Genomic DNA, 26412 nt, shown 5'->3' with positions numbered 1-26412 from the left:
GCAGACGTTTTGGGAAATACGTCCCCTATTGTTGTCAGTATTCCTTGTTAGGGTGACTACTAGAGATGAGCGAGCGTACTCGGTTCGGGTGTTATTGCACTCGAGCAGCGCTTTTTCTGAGTAACTGACTACTCGGACGAAAAGATTCGGGGAGCGGCATGGTGGAGCGGGGGTAGCAGTGGGGAACAGGGGGGAGCTCTCTCCCCCCCCCCCCCCACTCCCCTCTGCAACCCCCCGCTCACCCACGGCGCCCCCCGAATCTTTTCGTCTGAGTAGTCAGTTACTCGGAAAAAGCGGTGCTCGAGTGCAAAAGCACCCGAAAAGAGTACGTTCGATCATCTCTAGTGACTACCCACTACAGTTTTTTTTCACTGGGAAATTCGCAGTGTTTTTTTTCTGCAGCGGTCTATGGGACTTGAAATGTTAAAATCGCGACCGCGCAAAATCTTGATTTTGCAGTAAATTGTGATTTTGCGCGATCGCGATTTTAACATTACAAGTCCCATAGACCCCTGCAGAAAAAAAAACGCTGTGAATTTCGCAGTGAAAAAAAATGTAGTGGGTAGTCACCCTTATCATGCAACATTTTTTCACAAAATGTTAGCTGCATGAAATCCATTGAATTTTTGTAAGCCTCAAAAAACGCCACAAAAAAGCTATGGAGAATGAAATGTGTTCAGTGCATTTTCAGACAAGTGTATTGTACACGTCCATGATAAGGATCTGGAATAAAGACATACAAGATATGCTCCAAAAATATTTCTAGAAGAATCGGATGCTTTTAATTCATACTAGGGCCACCATTTACTAAAACAGATGTTTCCTGCATTGTCTAATTTGTAACGAGGCCATTTTTTCAGGCATTTTCCCATAGACTTCTCTACAAGAAAAAAGTGCCTAAAAATGCATGTCTGTATAAAAAAAATATTGCCAATTATTAGAAAAAACACCCACTACAAAATCTATGAATGTGTGAATGAAGCATTGATATGGTAATATTACATCAATTTGTAATAGTAAGTTCTATGGAAGTTGATTGGAGTTGTAATACCCACGTTTGACTTACCTCTAGCACCATATGTTTGCTGCCACTGAGATTTACACAACTTATTCCATTTTAATCTTTCTTCTATATTTCTTGGGCTCATACCAGTAGTTATCATGTTGGTAGATGATGCATCTGATGTTATGCCTAATTCATATTCACTATTCTAAAAAAAGACACTTCACAATTAGAATTGCAAAATGCTAAATAGAACATTAAAGGGGTTTTGTCATTTAAAAAAAAATATCTAAACTTACCTATTCCTTCCCGGTCTGTCTCCTTATCACATCTTCTCCTGGTTGAGCTTCTCCATTGCCCCAGATCAGCTCACTGCAGGGTGGGACCAGCTTGTTATGAAGGCTGCTCATCACAAACTCCTTCCTGCTGGGTCAGTGAAGGTCACATCCCTGTGCTGTAGCTTCACTACCTAGGAAGGAATTGTAATCTATTTCAGAGACAGCTCGCAAGAGAAATCTCTGAAGAAGATAGGCAGTCCTCCTGCTGGCCTGTTAGCTGTGACATAATGTACATTGGCAGACTGCCAACCTAATGTACCCTCACAGGAAGGAGCAGAATCAGGCAGCTGGAGGTAAAGTGAAACCCCGGACTGCAGGAGACAGGAGAAGATAAGGGAGGTAAGTAGACTGATGGGGAAGGAATAGATAAGTAGAGCATTTTTCTTTTTTAGTGACAGAACCCCTTTAATCATCTTACCAAATATGGACGGGGCATCAGACTGCTAGCGCCCCCTAATGAAGATCCCTTAGGAGTAATGAAGAATTCCCAACATTCCGCTATACTTATATCTAATAAAGTGTGTCATTCTCCCCTTGCATATTGCTCTGAACATCTAGATCTTCTGTAAAATGAGTTCTTCGATTTAATATATCAAACGCTCACACAATTCATACTTTCATAACCCATCAGCTACTGAATCTTTCATAGCCATCAAGCGATTGACATTGACCCCGAGGGTGAATGATAATGATTTAAAGATCATTCTTCGCAGGCTGAATTGACAATGTCTTGAGTTTTCCTGTTGCATTGGAGGTTGGCCAGTCGCCCCTCTCTGCCCTATATTTCATATCTCGGTAATATGCTAGCGGCAGGTGAGGGTCAGCAAGTGATCGAGTGAAACTGAGGAAACTGAGCAGATGTCTCATTCCTGTGCTGGGATCAAAACTGCGCTGGAGAAGCGCGGAGTGAAGACAGTGAGGAGAGGCAGAAAACTCTGCTTAATTACAGTAACCAAATTGTCTCCTGTTCTGTGATAAGGCAGAAATTTCTATAGAGTTCAAGGAATGGAGACTAGTTTAGGTGACAGAAAGCCATGACAGTGTTCCACAGCTTCACTCTTAGGCTACCTTCTCACATGGTGGAATCGCTGCGGGTATTCCACAACAGAACACCCGTAGGAATTCCGCAAGAATTCCCCAGTGCCCAGATCCGCACCTAAATTAAATGATGTGGATTTGGCCATATTTTTACTTGCAGAACAGTTATAGAATTTCAACCCTCATATTTCAAAAGCTGAATCCTGCAGTGCAGTGCATTGATGCAATGTTTTTTATCTCCCATGTTTAACTCCCATTTTAGTGCAAATTGCACTTACTTGTACAAAGATTTGCAACCTTTGTAGTTTTTGCTTCATCCTCACTAGAGATGAGCGAGCGTACTTGGCCACGCCCCTTTTTCGCCCGAGTACCGCGATTTTTGAGTACTTCCGTACTCGGGCGAAAAGATTCGGGGGGCGCCGTGGGTGAGTGGGGGGTTGCAGCGGGGAGTGGCGGGGAGAGGGAGAGAGAAAGGGCTCTCCCCTGTTCCCCGCTGCTACCCCCCGCGCCACCACGCCTCCCCCCGCCCCCCGGCGCCCCCCGAATCTTTTTACCCGAGTACTGAAGTACTCAAAAATCGCGGTGCTCGATCGAGTAATTACTCGAAACGAGTACGTTCACTCATCTCTAATCCTCACTAGACATGAGCGAGCGTATTCGGTTCGGGTGTTTTTGCACTCGAGCACCGCTTTTTCCGAGTAACTGACTACTCGGACGAAAAGATTCGGGGGGCGCTGGGGGTGAGCAGGGGGTTGCAGAGGGGAGTATGGGGGGAGAGAGAGATCTCCCCCCTGTTCCCCACTGCTACCCCCCTCCCCACCACGCCGCCCCCCGGTGCCCCCCCGAATCTTTTCGTCCGAGTAGTCAGTTACTCGGAAAGAGCGGCTCTCGAGTGCAAAAACACCCGAACTGAGTACGCTCGATCATCTCTAATCCTCACCAATTTTCTAAAATGTGTGCAAGACTTACCAGAAATGGGTGGTGCATGACAACTTTACCGTAAGAGATATTTCACACAAGACACTTTCAACACCGGACTAAATTTCCCAAGAGGATTCATGGGTGTCTGGGAAGTATGAGAAATCTATAGCACAGATAATACACATACCTGGTGACCCCCTAACACCAATTCAGAGACCCTAAAACTTTCACATCCTTATTAGTCAACTAATTAAGTATTTAGTTCTATACTCATCCTGTTGTGGTATTTTTTTTAAGTGCAAATTAATCACATCATGTCTGTGCCTTGTCATATGTATGTATAAATGCATGTTTCTTCAAATCTTTTCCATAAGCCTGAAGAAGAACCCTAAAGAGGTTCGAAAGCTCGCATTAACATCATGTATTTTTTGTTAGCCATCAAAAGGTATCATATCTACAAGATTACTTGGTTTCTCTTGCTGGGAACAATCACATGCAGTCTGTTTTACACAACTGTATTAGGGTGCCTACCCACTGCCTTCACGTTTTGACTGCGAAATTCACAGCGTTTTTTTCTCCAGGTGTCTATGGGACTTGTTAATGTTGAAATCGCAATGCGGCAAAATCGCAATTTAGCACGAAATCGCGATTTTGCCGCATTGCGATTTTAACATTAACAAGTCCCATAGACACCTGGAGAAAAAAACGCTGCAAATTTCGCAGTGAAAGATAAACTGTAGTGGGTAGGCACCCTTACGGGCACATTCATGCACCCATAATGCAGATGAGTGCCCAGGTCCAATCTGTCACGACCGCATTACAGGACAAAGCGGAACCATTGATTTCAATGGTTTTGTTTCTACTATATGGAATCTCGCACATTAATACTACGCCTGAGAAAAGATAGGACTTGCCCTATCTTTCTTGCACATAGTTAATACTACATAGGAGATAGTGCAGGATCTATCTTCCCGCTTTTTCTTTCAAGCTCTGCGCATTGCGCGTGTATATAATACATGTGATATACGTGCACAAATACGGTTATCTGAAGAAGCCCTTATTGCGTAACTGTCATCTGAGCTCCCACCGTACACTACATACTACATTGTATCCATATGAAGAAGAAAACATCATGAACTTAAGGCCGCCTGCAGATGGGCGGAAATTCCGCGGCGGGATTTCCAGCAGAATTTCCGCCCTTGAAAGCTGCCATAGGATTGCGTTAGCAAACGCAATTCTAGCAAGACGGCCGCAATTTGGCCGCGCGAAATCTCACATGGCAAACAAACCGCGGCATGCTCTATTTCTGTACAGGGCTCGCAGAGCCCCACACAGAAATGTCACTGCCCAGCCGCCGGCTCCGGTCTGCGCATACGCCGGCTGCCCGGCAAGCTGGCACATCAAACAGCCGGAGCCGCGGGTGATTACGTGCCGCTCTCTGCAGGTGCTCGGGTCGGGTCCCGCGGCGAGAATGCTCGCAGCTGGATCCGACCCACCCGTCTGCAGGCGGCCTAAGTCAGCGCAAAATAAAAAAACAATGTTGTTCCAATTCTATGTAGATCGTTACCGTTAATGGTTTAAGAGTAGAGATGAGCGAACGTACTCGGTAAGGGCGATTTCGCAATCGAGCACCGCGATTTTCGAGTACTTCACTACTCGGGTGAAAAGTACTCGGGTGCGCTGTGGGGCGGGGGGTTGCAGAGGGGAGTGGGGGGTAGCAGCGGGGAACAGGGGGGAGCCCTCTCTCTCTCCCTCTCCCCCCCACTCCCCACTGCAACCCCCCGCTTACCGACAGCGCACCCGAGTACTTTTCACCCAAGTAGTGAAGTACTCGAAAATCGCGGTGCTCGATTGTGAAATCGCCCTTACCGAGTACGTTCACTCATCTCTATTTAAGAGCTTTTGTTCCTTAAAAAACTTTTCTGTGTATCAAAAAAAGATTTATTGCACTTAAGTTATCCCTTGTAATACAAATGAAACAATTTTGCAATTAGTGTTAATGAAAAATTCCCTACAGTTTTGTTTTTACAGCTCTGCTGCACACAATGCATCTCCCTGGTAACAAATAACAAAAACACTGCGTAGTCTGATCCTGCAGTCATAGTCACCTCTATCTGTCCTCTGCCTCTGACTAGCTTACCAAATGTATGTGAGCACAAGGTAGGGAACAAATGGAAGTAAGTATGAAACTGCAAGACTACATAGAATGTGTTTGTAGTCTGTTACCAGGGAGATGCATAATTTGGAGATTATAACAATTATTGGTTAAATATTATTATTAATACTGTTTATCACAAACTTTCCCAGCACATGACCTTGGTGCGACTTCAATGGAACAATCTATTTTCGCTCACTCTATCTAGTGCTCACCTTCCATTCAGGTAGCAAACTGAACATAAATCCCACCCCACAGAGTTCATAAACCTTTAAGATACACACTGCACCCATTCCTTGTAAATCAGGCAACAAATTCTATATACACTTGTACACTGCTTTCCAGCAGTCAAAAGGGTATAACACTGGTAAGGGTTCATGGAATGCCAGGACTGACTTATTAAAGTTTTAAGCTTTAATACAAAAATATACAGTGCTTACAAAACGGTGATATGAAGCCAAAATGAAATGACAAAAGTTACGAGCAAACAGTTATAAAACAAAGAGAGAAAACACAGAAGACCTAACAGCTAAAGTAAGTCCTTAATATCCTTCTACTTCTTGAAAGGTAAGAGAAAAAGTGGACACATTTTATACTTGGCTGACCTCTCAAAACGTGAACCCCCTTCTTTTATCCAAAACATGTTCAGAACTGCCCATAACTGCATTAGGCAAATCCCTTGTTCAGGACTGGGCAGTGGGTTACTACGGGGCAAATACCACGAATATTAAACAGTTCATTCTCATGTAACCCTCACTATAAAAGATGGGGAATGTTGAGTTTAGAAAGAAAGATGTCAGGGGCACCCTTACCATGAGGCAACCTGAGCTTGTCACCTCAGGCAGCAGTCTAAAGCACCTCAGAGGGGCAGCGCTAATGTTCCCACCCAGACTGTAAGTCACTGGCCCGACAGGTAATCAAGGCCAGTATTTATTTTTTTACCAGTCATATTAATGGTCGGTAAAAAATAATTCTGAACTGCCAGCCGGCCAAGCAGCAATCCAACACCATCCAACAAACTCATACCTTCTGTAGCTCTGGTCCACTTAGCGCTGCTGCTGTAATCATACCATCACCCCTGACCTCTTCCCTCTGGTGTCTGCATTCCTACAAGAAGATGCCGTCCTGAACATTATGCAGACGCCAGGCAAAAAGATGATGTCAGGGGTCACAGTCTGATTAAAAGCAGCAGCAGTCACCGAACCTACAGACGGAGTGAGTTAAATGCTTGATAGTTTCTGGTTGCTGCCTGGCTGAAGGTTCACTAAGGGGGACACTATTAAAATTGGGGCCACAACGGAGGTCACTACTACTGAGGCCACTATGGGGATCACTATTACTGCAGGGACTACTAATGGAGGCATTATTACTACTGGGGCCACTATAAGGGTAACTATTAATACTGAAACCACTAAGAAGGACACTATTACAACTGAGGCCACTATGGGGGTCACTGTTAATACTGGGACAACTAGGAGGTCACTATTATTAATGAGGCCAAACAGGTTCACTATTACTACTAGGACCACTAACAGGGTCACTATTACTACCGCAGTCATTAAGGGGGGGGGCTCTATTGCTATTGGGGTAAAGAGGGACATTTACAATTGAGACCACTACTGGGAGCACTATTACTATGCCACTTCAGACAAGTCTTAATGGTTCAAATATGTGTTGGTACCTTGTGTATTGGCACTTTCAATGCCTATAAAAGGTAGTGTGAGGGGTGGGCACCATTTCACATTTTGCCTCAAGCAGCAGAAAGGCTTGGGGCGCCCCTGACAAATGCCCAACTACCCTTCCCTTGAGAGTTGCACAAACCAGGCTTGGGTGAGAATACAATAATTCTCCAAGCAATAAAAGTTCTTGGCCCATTTTAACAGATTAAAGAATAAAACAAAGATAACCGTTTTGACGCCAAATATATGCAAATTTCCCACTGTTAAAATTGTTGTTTTTTTTAATTCAATATGTCGCTATCCCCCATGTATATATAAATCAGCTTGTATTAACGTGGTTAGTTATTCTTTTTTGTGTCCGAAATTCCTGGCCTCCTTCTCCTCAGATGGTCATGTAATCTCACTTCTGACTAACTGAGTCTTGGGTTTATGTGCTCTCAAATGAGTCAGTTCAGTTAGTACCACACAAAATCCTTAGAGGGAACACAGGCGTTCCTATTACATTTACTGATGATGATCACGCAGCTCTTCTCACACAGTTATAATAGAGGAGATCATAGCTCATCCTCCTGACTATACTTATGGTCTATATGGCCGGTTTCAGACAAAGTGTTGCCTCAAGAAAAATTAGTCACATTCAGTGAATGTCCAAGTAAGCTTTACTTTAAGTTCTTAGGAACCTGTTCACACAGCAGATTTTGCAGTGGATTGGATGCGGAATCTGTGTGGAATCCAGGCTGAGGGCTCAGTCAGACGAGCAGTGATCCGTGCATATTTCAACGGGGAAGAAAAACGCACCGTGGGTGTGGACGAAAATCCGACCTGCCAAAGAAAGAACCTATGAGTGGCAATAGACGTGGTCATGCGGATTTTCGCCCGCATACGATGCGTTTTTTTTTCCCCACACAGATCGCCGCTCATCTGACTGTGCAAGCAGAGGCTGAGGCTTGGCTGTCTGATGACAGCCAGGCTCCACCTCTAAAGGCAGGGAACAGAGAAAGAATTAATCCCAACCATTTAACCCTTTATGTGCCGAAGTTAATGTGACCACTGTATGTGGAAGGCTGACAGATGTAATCATGGAGTTCCAATGAGTTGCTATGACACTCAGAAGCTTGAAAAATGTAAAAAATACCCCAAAACTTTGTGTTGCTGCAGTCATAATGATACTGCGGCAGCGGTGCAGAAAAATATGCAAAAGAGATGCCTGGAAAGGTCTGCATGACGGATATGGCACAGATGAAGACAATCAGTTGGCCGTGGTTTTGTGGAAGCGTGAGTGTAATAAATCCCTGAGTAATATGTAATCCCTTTCCAGAGTGGGGGCAATGGACTCACAGGACTGTGAGAGCGGAAATGTAGTTATGGCACCATTGGTTAGATATATGCAAGGCCCGGGGAATTAATTACATGTGCAATGATTATATGGTTATGACGCTGTGTAATATGATGCTATGAGAAGTGTTATGCATAAGTGTAAAGTATATGATGTGTTCATGGTGCAGTAAGTGTAATGGTGCAGGGAGGCATATAACAGAGTAGCAGTATGGATTCGAATAGGGTAATGTGTGACATGGGTTACAAGTAGAGATGAGCGAGCACCAAAATGCTCGGGTGCTCGTTACTCGGAACGAACTTTTCGCGATGCTCGAGGGTTCGTTTCGAATAACGAACCCCATTGAAGTCAATGGGCGACCCGAGCATTTTTGTATTTCGCCGATGCTCGCTAAGGTTTTCATGTGTGAAAATCTGGGCAATTCAAGAAAGTGATGGGAACGACACAGCAACGGATAGGGCAGGCGAGGGGCTACATGTTGGGCTGCATCTCAAGTTCACAGGTCCCACTATTAAGCCACAATAGCGGCAAGAGTGGGGCCCCCCCCCCTCCCAAAAACTTTTACTTCTGAAAAGCCCTCATTAGCATGGCATACCTTTGCTAAGCACCACACTAGCTACAACAAAGCACAATCACTGCCTGCATGACACTCCACTGCCACTTCTCCTGTGTTACATGCTGACCAACCGCCCCCCCTCCCCCCCACAGCGCACACCAAAGTGTCCCTGCGCAGCCTTCAGCTGCCCTAATGCCACACCACCCTCATGTCTATTTAGAAGTGCGTCTGCCATGAGGAGGAACCGCAGGCACACACTGCAGAGGGGTTGGCACGGCTAGGCAGCGACCCTCTTTAAAAGGGGCGGGGCGATAGCCCACAATGCTGTACAGAAGCAATGAGAAATAGAATCCTGTGCCACCGCCATCAGGAGCTGCACACGTGGGCATAGCAATGGGGAACCTATGTGCCACACACTATTCATTCTGTCAAGGTGTCTGCATGCCCCAGTCAGACTGGTAATATGTACCTTAACAGTAACCGCGTTGGTGGTAATGTGGTGGTGACTGCGGACCTAGTAGCGCGGTTTTATTTTGTTGGTTTTCGGAATGTGGCCAGGATTAAGTGGTCCATGGTGGGGGGGCTCTCTTGTAGTGTCGGTAAAGGTGAAATTCTTGGACTGGCACCAGACGAACCAATGCAAAGGCATTTGCCAAGAATGTTTTCCCTGTTGGAGGAGGAGGGGGATGTTTTTGAGGCACTACGTGTCCTCTCCACGTGTCCGTGGTTATATGCAGCTTAACAGTAACCGCGTTGGTGGGAAATGGCCTCGCCGCCATCATGTCTTTGGGAAGCCTCTGTTTCCACACCCCAGAGACATACCATTAGCAGCGGTATAGGCAGAGCCCAGAATTCGTAACATTTCAGCCGTAGCATTAGGACAGGCCCCACTAACATATCACTAGCAGCATTATAGCGGGAGCGCAGTCTTCGTTCCATGTCAGCAATAGTAGCACTCAAGACAGGCCCCAGTAACAATTCCGAAGCAGCAGTATAGCGGGAGCGCAGTCTTCGTTCCATGTCAGCAATAGTAGCTCTCAAGACAGGCCCCAGTAACAATTCCGAAGCAGCAGTATAGGAGGAGCATAGTCTAAGTTCCATTTAAGTAATAGTAGCACTCAAGACAGGCCCCAGTAACAATTCCGAAGCAGCAGTATAGCGGGAGCGCAGTCTTCGTTCCATGTCAGTAATAGTAGCACTCAAGACAGGCCCCAGTAACAATTCCGAAGCAGCAGTATAGCGGGAGCGCAGTCTTCGTTCCATGTCAGTAATAGTAGCACTCAAGACAGGCCCCAGTAACAATTCCGAAGCAGCAGTATAGTGGGAGCGCAGTCTTAGTTCCATTTCAGTAGCTGCAGTATAGCCAAGGCCCAAGTTACATTTATGTAGCTAAAGTGTAGGCCAACCCCACACACACTTCTGTACCATGAGTGCAGGCGAAGAACATACAAATTGCTATGATTACACTGTAGGTGAGGGCCCCAAAAAATTGGTGTACCAACAGTACTAATGTACCTCAGTAAAAATTGGCCATGCCCAACCAAGATGGCAGGTGAAACCCATTAATCGCTTTGGTTAATGTGGCTTAAGTGGTAACTAGGCCTGGAGGCAGCCCAGTTTAACGAAAAATTGGTTCAAGTTAAAGTTTCAACGCTTTTAAGAGCATTGAAACATATAAAAATTGTTTCGAAAAATTAGATGAGTGAGCCTTGTGGCCCTAAGAAAAATTGCCCGTTCAGCGTGATTACGTGAGGTTTCAGGAGGAGGAGGAGGAATATTAGACACAGATTGATGAAGCAGAAATGTCCCCGTTTTGGATGGTGAGAGAGAACGTAGCTTCCATCCGCGGGTGCAGCCTACGTATTGCTTAGGTATCGCTGCTGTCCGCTGGTGGAGAAGAGAAGTCTGGGGAAATCCAGGCTTTGTTCATCTTGATGAGTGTTAGCCTGTCGGCACTGTCGGTTGACAGGCGGGTACGCTTATCTGTGATGATTCCCCCAGCCGCACTAAACACCCTCTCCGACAAGACGCTAGCCGCAGGACAAGCAAGCACCTCCAGGGCATACAGCGCGAGTTCAGGCCACGTGTCCAGCTTCGACACCCAGTAGTTGTAGGTGGCAGAGGCGTCACGGAGGACGGTCGTGCCATCCGCTACGTACTCCCTCACCATCCTTTTACAGTGCTCCCGCCGACTCAGCCTTGACTGGGGAGCGGTGACACAGTCTTGGTGGGGAGCCATAAAGCTGTTCAGGCCCTTAAAGACTGTTGCACTGCCTGGGCTGTACATGCTGCTCGATCTCCGCACCTCCCCTGCTACCTGACCCTCGGAACTGCGCCTTCTGCCACTAGCGCTGTCGGATGGGAATTTTACCATCAGCTTGTCCGCAAGGGTCCTGTGGTATAGCAACACTCTCGAACCCCTTTCCTCTTCGGGAATGAGACTGGGAAGGTTCTCCTTATAGCGTGGGTCGAGCAGTGTGTACACCCAGTAATCCGTAGTGGCCAGAATGCGTGCAACGCGAGGGTCACGAGAAAGGCATCCTAACATGAAGTCAGCCATGTGTGCCAGGGTACCCGTACGCAACACATGGCTGTCTTCACTAGGAAGATCACTTTCAGGATCCTCCTCCTCCTCCTCCTCCTCCTCATCCTCCTCAGGCCATACACGCTGAAAGGATGACAGGCAAGCAGCAGGGGCACCGTCAGCAGTGGGCCAAGCTGTCTCTTCCCCCTCCTCCTCATCCTCCTCATGCTCCTCCTCCTCCTCCTCCTCCTGAATGCGCTGAGATATAGACAGGAGGGTGCTCTGACTATCCAGCGACATACTGTCTTCCCCCGCCTCCGTTTCCGAGCGCAAAGCGGCTGCTTTTATGGTTTGCAGGGAACTTCTCAAGATGCATAGCAGAGGAATGGTGACACTAATGATTGCAGCATCGCCGCTCACCACCTGGGTAGACTGCTCAAAGTTTCCAAGGACCTGGCAGATGTCTGCCAACCAGGCCCACTCTTCTGAAAAGAATTGAGGAGGCTGACTCCCACTGCGCCGCCCATGTTGGAGTTGGTATTCCACGATAGCTCTACGCTGCTCATAGAGCCTGGCCAACATGTGGAGCGTAGAGTTCCACCGTGTGGGCACGTCGCACAGCAGTCGGTGCACTGGCAGATTAAACCGATGTTGCAGGGTGCGCAGGGTGGCAGCGTCCGTGTGGGACTTGCGGAAATGTGCGCAGAGCCGGCGCACCTTTACGAGCAGGTCTGACAAGCGTGGGTAGCTTTTCAGAAAGCGCTGAACCACCAAATTAAAGACATGGGCCAGGCATGGCACGTGCGTGAGGCTGCCAAGCTGCAGAGCCGCCACCAGGTTACGGCCGTTGTCACACACGACCATGCCCGGTTGGAGGCTCAGCGGCGCAAGCCATAGTCGGTCTGCTCTGTCAGCTGGGGCCCGCAATTCTGGGGGTGGGTAGGACGTGAGCGGTCCCAGGCTCTGACTCGGTCCCAGCCTCCACTAAATTCACCCAATGTGCCGTCAGGGAGATGTAGTGGCCCTGCCCGCCTGTGCTTGTCCACGTGTCCGTAGTTAAGTGGACCGTGGCAGTAACCGCGTTGGTGAGGGCGTGTACAATGTTGCGGGAGACGTGGTCGTGCAGGGCTGGGACGGCACATCGGGAAAAGTAGTGGCGACTGGGAACTGAGTAGTGCGGGGGCCGCCGCCGCCATCATAGCTTTGAAAGCTTCCGTTTCCACCACCCCTTTACGGCAGCATCTCAAGGCTGATAAATTTGGCGATGTGGACGGTTAACGATTGAGCATGCGGGTGCGTGGCGGCGTACTTGCGCTTGCGCTCCAACACTTGCGCTAGCGACGGCTGGACTGTGCGGTGCGAGACATTGGTGGATGGGGCCGAGGACAGCGGAGGTGAGGGTGTGGGTGCAGGCCATGAGACGGTTGTGCCTGTGTCCTGAGAGGGGGGTTGTATCTCAGTGGCAGGTTGGGGCACAGGGGGAGAGGCAGCGGTGCAAACCGGAGGCGGTGAACGGCCTTCGTCCCACCTTGTGGGGTGCTTGGCCATCATATGTCTGCGCATGCTGGTGGTGGTGAGGCTGGTGGTGGTGGCTCCCCGGCTGATCTTGGCGCGACAAAGGTTGCACACCACTGTTCGTCGGTCCTCAGGCGTCTCTGTGAAAAACTGCCAGACCTTTGAGCACCTCGGCCTCTGCAGGGTGGCATGGCGCGAGGGGGCGCTTTGGGAAACAGTTGGTGGATTATTCAGTCTGGCCCTGCCTCTACCCCTGGACACCGCACTGCCTCTTGCAACCTGCCCTGCTGCTGCCTCCCCCTCTGAAGACCTGTCCTGAGTAGGCGTTGCACACCAGGTGGGGTCAGTCACCTCATCGTCCAGCTGCTCTTCCTCCGAATCCTCTGTGCGCTCCTCCCTCGCACTTACTGCCCTTACTACTACCTCACTGCAAGACAACTGTGTCTCATCGTCATCGTCCTCCTCACCCACTGAAAGGTCTTGAGACAGTTGGCAGAAGTCCCCAGCCTCATCCCCCGGACCCCGGGAACTTTCCAATGGTTGGGCATCAGTGACGATAAACTCCTCTGGTGGGAGAGGAACCACTGCTGCCCAATCTGAGCAGGGGCCCGAGAACAGTTCCTGAGAGTCTTCCCGCTCCTGAGCATGTGTCATTGTAGTGGAGTGAGGAGGCTGGGAGGAAGGAGGAGCAGCAGACAGAGGATTCGGATTTGCAGCACTGGACGGCGCAGAACTCTGGGTGGATGATAGCTTGCTGGAAGCACTTTCTGCCATCCAGGACAGGACCTGCTCACACTGCTCATTTTCTAATAAAGGTCTCCTGTGTGGACCCATTAATTGTGCGATGAATGTGGGGACGCCAGAAACGTGCCTCTCTCCTAATCCCGCAGCAGTCGGCTGCGACACACCTGGATCAGGCGCTCGGCCTGTGCCCACACCCTCACTTGGGCCTACGCGTCCTCGGCCGCGTCCACGTCCTCTAGCCCTACTCCTACCCCTACCCCTCAGCATGCTGTATTACCAGTGATTTCACAGCCAGGAAATAAATTGGCGCAAGCCTGCAGGCCAAATAGAATTTTTTCCCTGCTTTTTACAAGGAACACCCACACTGCGTGTATTCAATGAATACTAAGTTTAATAACTGTGTTGTGGCCCTGCCAATTTGTCCCAGAACTGCAGTGATGCAAAGTAATTCGCTACCTACAGCAGATCAGGGATTTCCCATGCAGGAAAAAAATTGCCGCACGCCTGCGGTAAAACGTAGCTGACTGCGTCTGATTTTTTCTGAACGTTCAGCGCACAGCACACACGTACACAGAGCCCTGAGTACTGTAAGAGGCAGGCCAAATAGAATTTCTTCCCTGCTTTTTACAAGGAACACCCACACTGCGTGTATTCAATGAATAATGTATGTCTTCTGGCCCTGCCTACACAATTCTATCCCTGTAGTATTAATGCCGGGTGCAATGCTCTGCACAGCCGGTTTTGAGAAAAAAAAAAAATATGCAACACTGCTAACAGCAGCCTAGACAGTACTGCACACGGATAGATGTGGCCCTAGAAAGGACCGTTGGGGTTCTTGAAGCCTACACTAACTCCTAACACTCTCCCTGCCTAACCCCCACTTCTGTCCCTATTGCAGGGCGCAATGCTCTGCAGATCCAATTTTGGAAAAAAAAAAAAAAAAATACTGTGCTAACACAGTACTGCACACTAGTAGATGTGGCCCTAAGAAGGGCCGTTGGGGTTCTTGAAGCCTACACTAACTCCTAACGCTCTCCCTACAGCAGCTCCAGCACGATAGTACTTTCCCTCAGCTAAGTCACAAGGCATGTGTGGCGAGCCGCGGGAGGGGCCGATTTTTATACTCGGGTGACATCAGATCTCCCCAGCCACTCACAGCAGGGGGGTGGTATAGGGCTTGAACGTCACAGGGGGAAGTTGTAATGCCTTCCCTGTCTTTCAATTGGCCAGAAAAGCGCGCTAACGTCTCAGAGAGGAAACTGAAAGTAACCGGAACACCGCGTGGTGCTCGTTACGAGTAACGAGCATCCCAAACACGCTAATATTCGCACGAATATCAAGCTCGGACGAGTACGTTCGCTCATCTCTAGTTACAAGTAATGTGTAACGACCTCTGGATCAGTAAGGCCCTATTCAGATGGGCATGATTTAGTTCCGTTACGCAGCCGTAATAATCACAGCCGCATAACAGGACGAAACTAAACAGTTGATTTCAATGGTTACAATTTCATTAGCAGTATTCTCGCCATTAATACTACATGCGGGAAAGATAGGGCAGGACTAGAGATGAGCGAGCGTACTCGGAAAAGCACTACTCGCTCGAGTAATTTGCTTTATCCGAGTATCGCTGTGCTCGTCCCTGAAGATTCGGGTGCCGGCACGGAGCGGGGAGCTGCAGGGGAGAGCGGGGAGGAACGGAGGGGAGATCTTTCTCTCCCTCTCTCCCGCCCGCTCTCCCCTGCTCCCCGCTGCGACTCACCTGTCAGCCGCAGCGGCACCCGAATCTTCAGACCCGAGCACAGCGATACTCGGATAAAGCACATTACTCGAGCGAGTAGTGCTTTTCCGAGTACGCTCGCTCATCTCTAGGCAGGACCTATCTCCCCCCTTCTTTCCGCTATGGCACAGAGTTTGAATGGCCCATGACAAACCCCGGTTCATGCACAACTACCCTTCGCAGGCCCTTTGGAAAATACTTTTTTTTAAATCTCACACAACCCCCTGTAATAAAGTTTACTTAACCCCTTAGTGATCCCCAATATGCCTTTTTTTGGCAGTCACTAATGGGGTTTAAACCTGCACATACTGTTTTTTGTAAGGTGGCCGTTTAGCTGAATACTGATAGCCAAGCTCCTGCTTTAATCGCCAGGAACAGAGAAACCTCAGATTCTGGTAGTTTAACCCTTTACAGGCCCACCTCCCAATTTAATAGCCTGTTGTTATAGGCTTAGGGCTTATTCATACGAGCGTATATTGGCCGGCGTTTTCACGGCCGGACAATATATGTTACGATGCGATGCACGGGCTCAGCGTATATGCCGTCAGGAGGGGGAAGACAGCTTAACTCTGCTAAAATGTCTCCCCCTTGTTGGCTCACCTCCTTTCTCCTCCCTTCTGGTTGTTTTCAATGGGAGGGGCGGAGAAAGCTCCCGCACCTTGTCCACAGCCAGCAATAGGGAGAGGCGGGAGAGGGCAAAGCTTAGCTCCGCACCCACCCCTTCCTCTCCCATTGCAAATAGCGGCAAGGGGCGTAGAGGAGAAGCGGAAGGGAGATTAGCAGTCAAGCTGCTTAGTTTTCTCCCACCGCTTTTCTCCAGCCGCTGTTATTGGCTCTCATAGGAGTCTATGGCAGCGGCCGTAGTCCGGCCAGGAAGATAGTTCCAGGGCTATCTTTCCTGCCCGATGTAAAAGTACTTTTACACTGTGGGAATATGCCTCTGTGATCTGATGCATTGGAAGCCAATGTATCAGATGGTAGCGTATATCGACCGACCGTGACAATGCTGTGTGAATAAGCCCTTAGTAGAATGTACTAAATAAGTAATACACTGTACTATCTTAGCGATCAAACGATCAGATCCTCAAGTCCTCTCCTGGACTAAAAAAAATAGAATCAAAAACATTCAATGAAGTTCAATTTAATGAAAAAAATCCAGTTAAAAAATACATATTTCCCCCCAAAAAAACTGTTTTAAATGGATAAGATCTAGAAAAAAATATTAAAAACCAACACATAATAGGTAATAATAATAATAATAATCTTTATTTGTATAGCGCCAACTTATTCCACAGCGCTTTAGGTATTATCACATTCATAACGACCCAGACAATGAAAATGTTTAGTTATTTATCTCGCATGGTGAACGCTATTCAAATATCTAAAAAAATAATTTCAGAATTGCGGTTTTACTTTTGTTCGCCTGCCAAAAATGTAATAAAAAGCAATCCAAAAGTCCCATATACCTCAAAATGTTACAAATCTTCCCACAAAGAACAATATCTCACATAGCTCTGTTGGCAGAGAAATAAAAATGTTATGCGTCTTAGAATGCAGTGATGCAGATTAAATTGTTTTTTAAAAAAAACATAAACTCAGTATCGCAGTAATCATGCTGATCCAGAAAGGACGGTTATAGTGTTATTTTTACTATATAGTGAATGCTGTAAAAACAAAGCGCAAAAACAATGGAGAAATTTGTGGATATTCTCCCATCTGTCCTCGCACCCAAATGTAATAAACATTATACAACACATTATATGTACCCCAGAGTGATGAGATTAAGATGTACAACACTTCCTAAGAAAAACACATGGCTATGGCAAGGGTGTATGGCTCTTGCAATGGGACAATGTCACTTGGTCCTTAAAGCACAAAATAGGTTGATCACTAAGGGGTTAACCCTTCCTACAGTTTTGGACAAGCTCTGTTCATTCTACAGGAAAAGAGCATTACAGTTTTGGATGAACAGAGCTTTTCCTACTTCAAAAGCTTGTAGCTCCATCAGTGATACCAATATGCTTTTGGAGTTATTTTAAAACCAACATTCCTCACTTTGAAATAACACCACTGCTGCTGCTGGCGGCTCCATTGAAGACAATGGTCTGCTGGGACCACCGAATAGTTTTTCAGGGAAGAGCTTTACATATAGGCTCTTCCCTGAAAAAGAAAAAATTTGGTGTAAAAAAAAAAAATGCAGCCATTCACTTCAATGGAGCCGCTGCTGCTGCCGGTGGCTCCATTGAAGACAATGGTCTGCTGGCACACCTGAATTGCTTTTCAGGGAAGAGCTTTACCTATAAGCCCTTCCCTGAAAATCAAGTAAAAGTGATTTAAAAAACAAAAAAAATAGATACCTCCCTTCAGCTGCTGGGGCACAGGTCTTCTCCTGCTGTCCCCTGCACTGTGGTGCTGATCTATCAGCAGCCGGGGATTTAAAATCCCCGCCTGCTGAAAGAGCTGAATGTGATTGGCTGAGGTGCTCAGCCAATCACAGGCAGCTCTCCTCGAATAAATGACAGGTGAAAGCTGCCTGAGATTGGCTGAGCACCTCAGCCAATCACATTCAGCTCTTTCAGCAGGCGGGGAGTATCTATTTTTTTGTTTTTTTAAACCACTTTTACTGGATTTTCAGGGAAGGGCTTATATTCAAAGCCCTTCCCTGAAAGCAATTGCCGGCAGCAGAATCCTCTACCGCAGCTGACATGTGTGACAGCTGCGGTAGAGAATTAAAGAATTCCTTTGCGGGGGACACAGCAGCGGCAGACAGGTAAGTTTTGTTTTTTTTTTACACTACTTTTAATTACTTTTCAGGGAAGGGCTTATGAAGCCCTTTATAAAAGTTATTCTATATATTATGTACACCCAAAATTAGTGCAGCTTAAAACTCATCCTGCTAAATACAAAGTCTCATTCAGCTATTCACTTATGACCACTGGAACACAAAAGGGCAAATAATTTACCATCTCCTAAGGCCCATTTACATGGAGCGGTGATCGCTCAAAGATCGCTCAAATGACAGTTTGACTGACAGCTTTGAGCGATCATTCTGCATAAACTATTAAGTAGCTACTCAGCTACTTAAGAGCAACTAAGTGTGCAAATGAAGCCTTAGCTGAAAGCTGTCAATAGCCCAAGGGCTCTTATCTGCATTCAGTTCCTTTTTTCTCCAACGAAAAACAATGCTATCAGCATTCCACGTGGAGAACTGCTGATAAGTCTGAATGGCACTTTTTAGGTTGGACTGAATTTAATGATCAGCTAGCAGTGTACGAAAAATGCACGATGGGCGTTCGTTTAAACGCAATGATTATCGCTCAAAGATCGCTTTTTAGCGATTTTTGAGCAATCATCGCTCTGTGTAAATGGGCCTTTAAAGGGGTTGTCCCGCGGCAGCAAGTGGGTCTATACACTTCTGTATGGCCATATTAATGCACTTTGTAATGTACATTGTGCATTAATTATGAGCCATACAGAAGTTATAAGAAGTTTTTCACTTACCTACTCCGTTGCTAGCGTCCTCGTTTCCATGGAGCCGACTAATTTTCGCCGTCTAATGGCCAAATTAGACGCGCTTGCGCAGTCCGGGTCTTCTCCTTTTCTCAATGGGGCTCCGTGTAGCTCCGTGTAGCTCCGCCCCGTCACGTGCCGATTCCAGCCAATCAGGAGGCTGGAATCGGCAATGGACCGCACAGAAGCCCTGCGGTCCACCGAGGGAGAAGATGCCGGCGGCCATCTTCAGCCGGTAAGTAAGAAGTCACCGGAGCGCGGGGATTCAGGTAAGCGCTGTGTGGATTTTTCTTTAGGTCCCTGCATCGGGGTTGTCTCGCGCCGAACAGGGGGAGGGGGGTTGAAAAAAAAAAAAAACGTTTCGGCGCGGGACAACCCCTTTAAGGCTAAAATTAGTTATGTTAAGGCCTTTTTACACGCAAAAATAATCTTTCAAAAGACTGAAAGATTGAAAGATTTAGCTATCTATTTGCATAAAGTGTTATTGGCCATGGTGACCAAGTTGGGTGCCAAATATATTAAAATGAGACAAATTCAAAATATACAATAAAAAAAGGGACATTCTTGGGAGGATTTTTCTAAATAGAGTGTGACTGTTTGGGGATTGAAGTGATAAAAAATGTATATACATACAATATTTCAAAAGGAATAGAGAAGAGATAAAAAATACATTCAAGATATCAAGAAAGATGCAATCAAAAGAGACATATAAGATCAAAGGATACCAACAGAGTATACAAATAGTATATCAACAAGATATAGAAAAGCCAAACAATGTTATATCTACCAGCCATATGTGGCAAGTCAATTTGGTGGGAGCTACATTGATTATCATCAATCTTAGAGGTCAAGACTGGACTTCATCAGCACCATTCTTTGGTGGACTCGCCCATTCTTTGTTTGAAGCGAACTTATATACCATGAGGCATTATACAGCTATGCCCTCATCAGTTGTAAGGTGAGTCTCTTTTTATCTGTTATAGAGAAACTACAAGGGTCTAAATACTTTTTTCTTAAGGAATATCAGCAATGTTCAACTAAGTGAATGTTAAAATCCAATGGACTCTACTATACAACGGGGGTCTGCATTGTGTTTCGGTGTCCTCCACATTTTTCATTGGTTTCCTGCAACTATTCAGATTATCCCACACATTCCACAATGATATTGATAGGATAAATTGCTATCTATGACATTGTCCCCGAAGGGTGTCTGAAATGGAATTTAGATTAAATGCCCATTGGCGACAAGAATTTGTAGCTTTTGTTGAATAGTGAAAATCTTTCTAAACAGCATATTATCTTGGCACTATATACAGGAAATAATTTCAGATTTTAATAAGTGTTAAAGGGATTATTTTTTCAGGTTCACTCTGCACACACCACAGGCAGCATGAACCCTGAGACAGGGGTGCCTGTTGCTCCCCTGAGTATTTTATTCTTAAATGCTGTAGCATTTCAGAATAAACACACTTTAAAGTTTGACTTAGAGCTGAGCTTCAAGTCACAGAGGCTGGCCGTGATGGCCTCTCTCCACCCACGGTATTAGTGTATCTTGACGCCACCGGAAGCTAGGGGTTTGACAGGAGGAACGCCCCTCTCACACCCCCTGCTGCCGATTGGCGGCCAAGTGTAAGTCATGGCTGGGGCCTGGGACCTCATGATAGTGGGCTGCCAGGATCTGCAGGGGAGCCTTTGCTGCAGCCAATCACGTACAGGGAGAGTAATCCCCCTGTCACTCTTGACTCCACCAGGAGTTCCTGGTGGCGTCAAGATACACTAATACCTCCACCCACTGCATGAAGCCTGACAGCTCTTTCCCCTTTTGTATATAGGAAGAGAGCTGTCAGTCTTCATGCAGGGAGCAGGGAGAGGCAGACTTGGTTCCACCTACCCTCGTGACTTAAACCTCAGATCTGAGTCAAAAGTCAAAGTCCGTTTATTGTAAAACGCAACATTGTTTCAGAATGAATCACCCCCGAGGGCAGCAGGCATCCCAGTTTCGGGCTTGCAGCAGCATGACTGTCATGGCGATCTAACTCTTTTCAGAATCCCACGCACGCCATCTCCCATAGACTTGTATAAGAGAGTGTGACTCTGAAAATAAACTAGAATAAAATAGATTTATGTGCCGCACGCCAACAGCGCTGGATCACAGGAGCGGGTGAGCATAAAAAAATACATCATCCTGCTCCCTGTCACATCCCCTCATAGCACAATAACTTAGTTTATGGTGACAGGTTCCCTTTAAGTTGTTGCATTTTTAACTTCTGTAGCCATAAAATGATGTGTTGTACTACTGTGACCAAGAGTGAACGAATTTGCTTGCAACATAAGAAAAGCGAATGTACAGATAAACTATGGTCGGTGCTAGTTATTGATATCTGCAATGATAAATGAGTCATGAATACAAGAATATCCGATTATTGTGAGAACTGCGCCTGTCACTGCACAACAGAACAATCATACAAAACAGGCTTGGAAAGTGTTTTCCCCTTAACCCATAATAGACAACTGCCATCTCCAGCTACTAAATCATTGAATAGCCACCATTCAATCTGCACTGACCCTGAAGGTGAATCATAAAAAAAGGGATTTAGGTATCATTCCTCAGGTCGAATTACTTAGAGCTGAACTGACAGTGTCTCTATGCGGTAGAGTTCATTAACTTTAGGCTGGGGGGAAGAAGTTCAGTGTTGGCTTGAGCCATCAGACTGGACTATATGTCATATCCAAGCACTGTAGCGTGGCAGCTAAAGGCAGTGAGTGATGGAGTGAAGGCTCAGAAATCGAACGGCCATCTAAATTTTGTGTTGAAAAAGACAAAGTAAAGCATGAAGTGTAGAGAGAAATAGAAGGGAGGAGGTGGAACGCGGAGAGAGAATGCATAAATATTTTCTCTATTTTTTTTTGCCCTTCACCAGGGTGACTTTAAAGGGAAGACTCATCTTCACAAAATGTTTTACTGTATTATTCCAAAATATCTACAATGAAAAATAATGCTAGTTCACTAAAAGTCTTAATTACAAATGTATTTTTTGATATATATCTACCGGTATATATATCCCATTTACACAGGATGATTATCGCTCAAGATTCGCTCAAACAGATTTGAGCGATAATCGTTGTGTGTTAATGCTACCATAGTTTGCTTTTCAGCCAAACAATAATTTTATGTTGAGCTTAAAATCCATAGTTCGGCTGGGAAGCTGATAGCAGGGACCGCACACTGTGATTCTCCATGGAACTAATCACTGCGGCAGAGGGATCCAGAATACAAAATTATAATCACTGAGAAGACCCCCTTAAAATATAACCTTTATTAAATATTTATAAAATATACCAAAACCCCACTAACAAAGAAACAAAACATAACAAACCCCTAATGGTCAACTCTACTGATACCATGCACAACTATTGTGCTCAAAGAATTTAATGAAGGCCAGTATGGACGCCAGTGCAGAAATGTAAGGATGCGTCAAACAGGTCTTTATGATGTACGTGTTATTAGATGACCAAAGACCTGGGAAAAATAACCAGAAGACTGGCGCCCAATTGAGCTACATTAAATGTATCTCAAGGAACCTAGACAGACCAACAGGTGACTGTTTGGAAGATGATTAATAATCCGTTTGAATATACTGGCCACAAGGGGTTGGTAAGTATCTCCAACAAAATTTTGAGACACAAATAATCTAACCAGAGTGGATACGCTGACTCAGTGTGCTCATTCAGCGTAGATCATTAGTGAAAAATATTGAAAATGTTGCACGAGAATGAAAGCAACTGGGTTCACAATAGAATAAGTTCGAGGTAGAAAGTACTAAACTCGATCCAAATAGCAAATGGGGAGTTATATATATCCCATGTGATAACTTGATTCGAATAGAAACGAGAAGTTTAGTATACTCGTTTAAACACGTTCGACGCGTTTCCGTCGTGTGAACAACTCATCAGGAATGTTATTTGTTAAATATACGAAATATTGTGAATCAAGTGTCTAACGCTCTTGTTAATTCATAATAGAACAATTACAACCAAGAGCGGTATTAATATACATATATGAGTAAAAAAAAAGTCATCCGTCCAATAACTGAATAAGACCTCCCACTGGACTTCTAAGCCTAGAATAGGAGTCCAGTCAGCAATCCAATAACTGAATAAGATCTCCCATTGGACTCCTAAGCCTAGAAAGTACATTACTAGATTTAGAGACTCTGTTCACACAAAAATCTGCTGAATCCATCAATCTGCTCAGCTCGTCTTGTTCTAAAACATTGCTGCAGATTAAACTGCATTTTCAATGTGACAGGTTTCCTTTAATTATTACTAACTTACATTTGGTAGATTAAAAAGAAGTGAAAAGCAGATGGAAGGGAGTATGACTGCAAGATCACACCACACAGAGTTGTTTGTCTATAATGATGGAGACCTAGCGGTCTGCATAGGAGGTGTAGACACAAAGTTACTTCATGGTTTGTTTGAAATGTATTGGAACAATAAAAAATGAGTGGACCTTACCATTCATAATAAATAGTGTTAATGATATGATTTATGTAGTGCCATCAACCTCTGTAGTGCTACAGATAATATGGGGATAACACATTGTAGCAAATACAAAAGATACAGCAGTGTTTGCAGGATACAATAGGTAGAAATTATGTCCTTTTGAGTTTACAATCTCTAATACCCTGTTTCTCTGAAAATAAGACATACCCTGAAAATAAGACATAGCATGATTTTCCAGAAGTTTTGAGGATGCAAAATGTTTTTTCAGGCTTTTTGAGGATGCTTGAAATATAAGCCCTACTTCAAAATTAAGCCCTGCTAACAGTTAATTAAAATAAGTCAATTTAAATAGTGTCCAGGCAGCTATACATGTAAAAAAGTTAAACCTTTTTGAACAAAAATTAATATAAGACACTGTCTTATTTTCGGGGAAACACGGTAGGATAAATGGTGCAGTTTCACTTGGTCCTGCCCATCTTTTCAGCCAGGCTACACTGGGCTTCACAAGCATTAAGTTCCATCCAGGGGATGCTGCTACCCTTGTGTGTAGTAAGGTAAGACACCAATACTTTGTGTGTGCCTATCCAATTATACATGTATCCATAAGTGGTTTTTTTTAATTAAACAGTTAATTTTTTTTTTTTTCAATAAGAAATAAAGTACACTTAACAGGAGATCACACAAAGCGGAAACAAGCAGCCCAAATTCCTTCTGTAATTGATGAAAAGAGTGCATTACTTCCCCCTCATAGCACTGAAAAATTTACTGTATGCCTCTGTGACTGTCACGACTCAAATCTCTCTAGCATAAATAATTGCACCAGATACGGATTATCCCAAATAGACATATATTTTGTACTCTCAAAGAGTTCCCAAAACTTTCCCCACACTTCATGAATTAAAAGCATTGTAGGAGCTCCCACCTGGCTGAACTTAGATCTATGTACCTCCAGAGAGTCCAAGAATGGTTGCCCCCCAAATATATAAATGAGTATCCAAACTGATTGTAGTTTGGCAGTCCCGAACGGGCCCCCATGATGAGATCCCAAGTTGCCGTTCAGGTTGCCATGACAGCTGGGGTCCTTCAGAAAGGCCACAGAGCTACCATTGCAGATTGTCTATCAAGTCATGCCTGTGGTGTGGCTTGATAGACTGCCTGTCAGATCACGGAATAATGCAGTACTACGGTATTATATCACACTGCAGGAGTGATCAAACCATCATAAGTTCATGTCTTCTTGGTGGACTAAAAAAATGTAAAAATCAGTTTAAAAAAGTCTTATTAAGTATTTAAAAAAATGAAAGGTTATAAAAGTTTTTTAAAAACCCTTTCCAATATTTATAATAAAAAAATTTAAATAATAAAATTAAAGCATATTTGGTATCGCTGCGTCCATAAAAGTCCGATCTATCAAAGTAATGCATTATTTCCCCTGCACGGTGAATGTAAAAAAATATACAATGTCAGAGTTGCGCCCGTCTCCCAGACAAAATGTTAGAAAAGGCAACGTTGATGCAGATGTTGATCCCCCAATTTGGAGTCACAGGAAATGCACCCCAGGTCCAATGGAGAACTCCAGGGTTTAGAGGGAGCACGATAAAATGTATCCACATCAATAATTTAAAGAAGTAAATTTGATGTCTTTTGAGGAGTTGAGGGAAGAATTTCAATCAGGCAGCCAAGATTTATTTTCCTATTTTCAGTGGCATCACGCTGCGATGTCATGTGTGAAGAACTTGCATCTTAAAAAGGTGGAGCACCCTATGAATATTATGATTACCAGTAATCCAAAGACGGAGTTGTTGAGCAGACTGTTCAAAAGCAGAGAATTAAGACCCTACAAACAAACATTTTAGGAGGTGGAAAGAGATATTAAACTATTTGACCCCTGGACAACGGGATGAATCCTTGAGAATAATTACAGCTCATAGTTCTTTATTTCGCACTTCAAAACACACAAATACACAAAAAAAATGGAACACGATTCTCGAAGATGGAAAATTGTTAATGATGATTAGAAATAGAGATGAGCGAGTATACTCGCTAAGGCACATTACTCGAGCGAGTAGTGCCTTAGCCGAGTATCTCCCCGCTCGTCTCTAAAGATTCGGGGGCCAGGTGAGTTGTGGCGGGGAGCGGGGGGAGAGAGGGAGAGAGAGATCTCCCGTCTGTTCCTCCCCGCTCTCCCCCGCTGCTCCCCGGCCCCCCGCCGGCCCCCGAATCTTTAGAGACGAGCGGGGAGATACTCAGCTAAGGCACTACTCGCTCGAGTAATGTGCCTTAGTGAGTATACTCGCTCATCTCTAATTAGAAACATCTGACATGGAAATGTCCCAGACTGCACCACTACTGGACTAATATCAGTCATAGTCACTGGCATATCTAGTATACTCTGTATGCCAGTTTTCTGGGGTAGTAAAGTCGCAATTTTGGTGCACATGCCAAAATTGAAACTTTTCAGGCATTTACTTAAATACTCTGCGTATTTGTGCAGGTACCACTAGTTCACATGGGCGCGGGAATCACCATGCCCTGATTTAAATGGCTATTTAACCAAACAAGATGCTGATGTTCCCAGTATGTGCAGCGTTTTGCGTATCCCTGTGTGCAGATATGTGTGCATTTGCGCACCTTTCGTAGACCTCCATGGTGACTGAAGCCTCTCTATGTGCACTTTTTTCTGAGACCCTTACCTCTTTTTTCTTGCAAGCCTGAAGGATTCAGTGGGGTGGGGGGGTATATACTATGTATGATGTATTATGAGATATAATGTACTACCATGTGGTTTGGTACTATGATCTATAAAACGC

Source organism: Eleutherodactylus coqui, chromosome 13 (assembly GCF_035609145.1).
Source record: "Eleutherodactylus coqui strain aEleCoq1 chromosome 13, aEleCoq1.hap1, whole genome shotgun sequence".
Classification (NCBI taxonomy): Eukaryota; Metazoa; Chordata; class Amphibia; order Anura; family Eleutherodactylidae; genus Eleutherodactylus; species Eleutherodactylus coqui.
Note: the sequence above shows the minus strand (reverse complement) of the source record.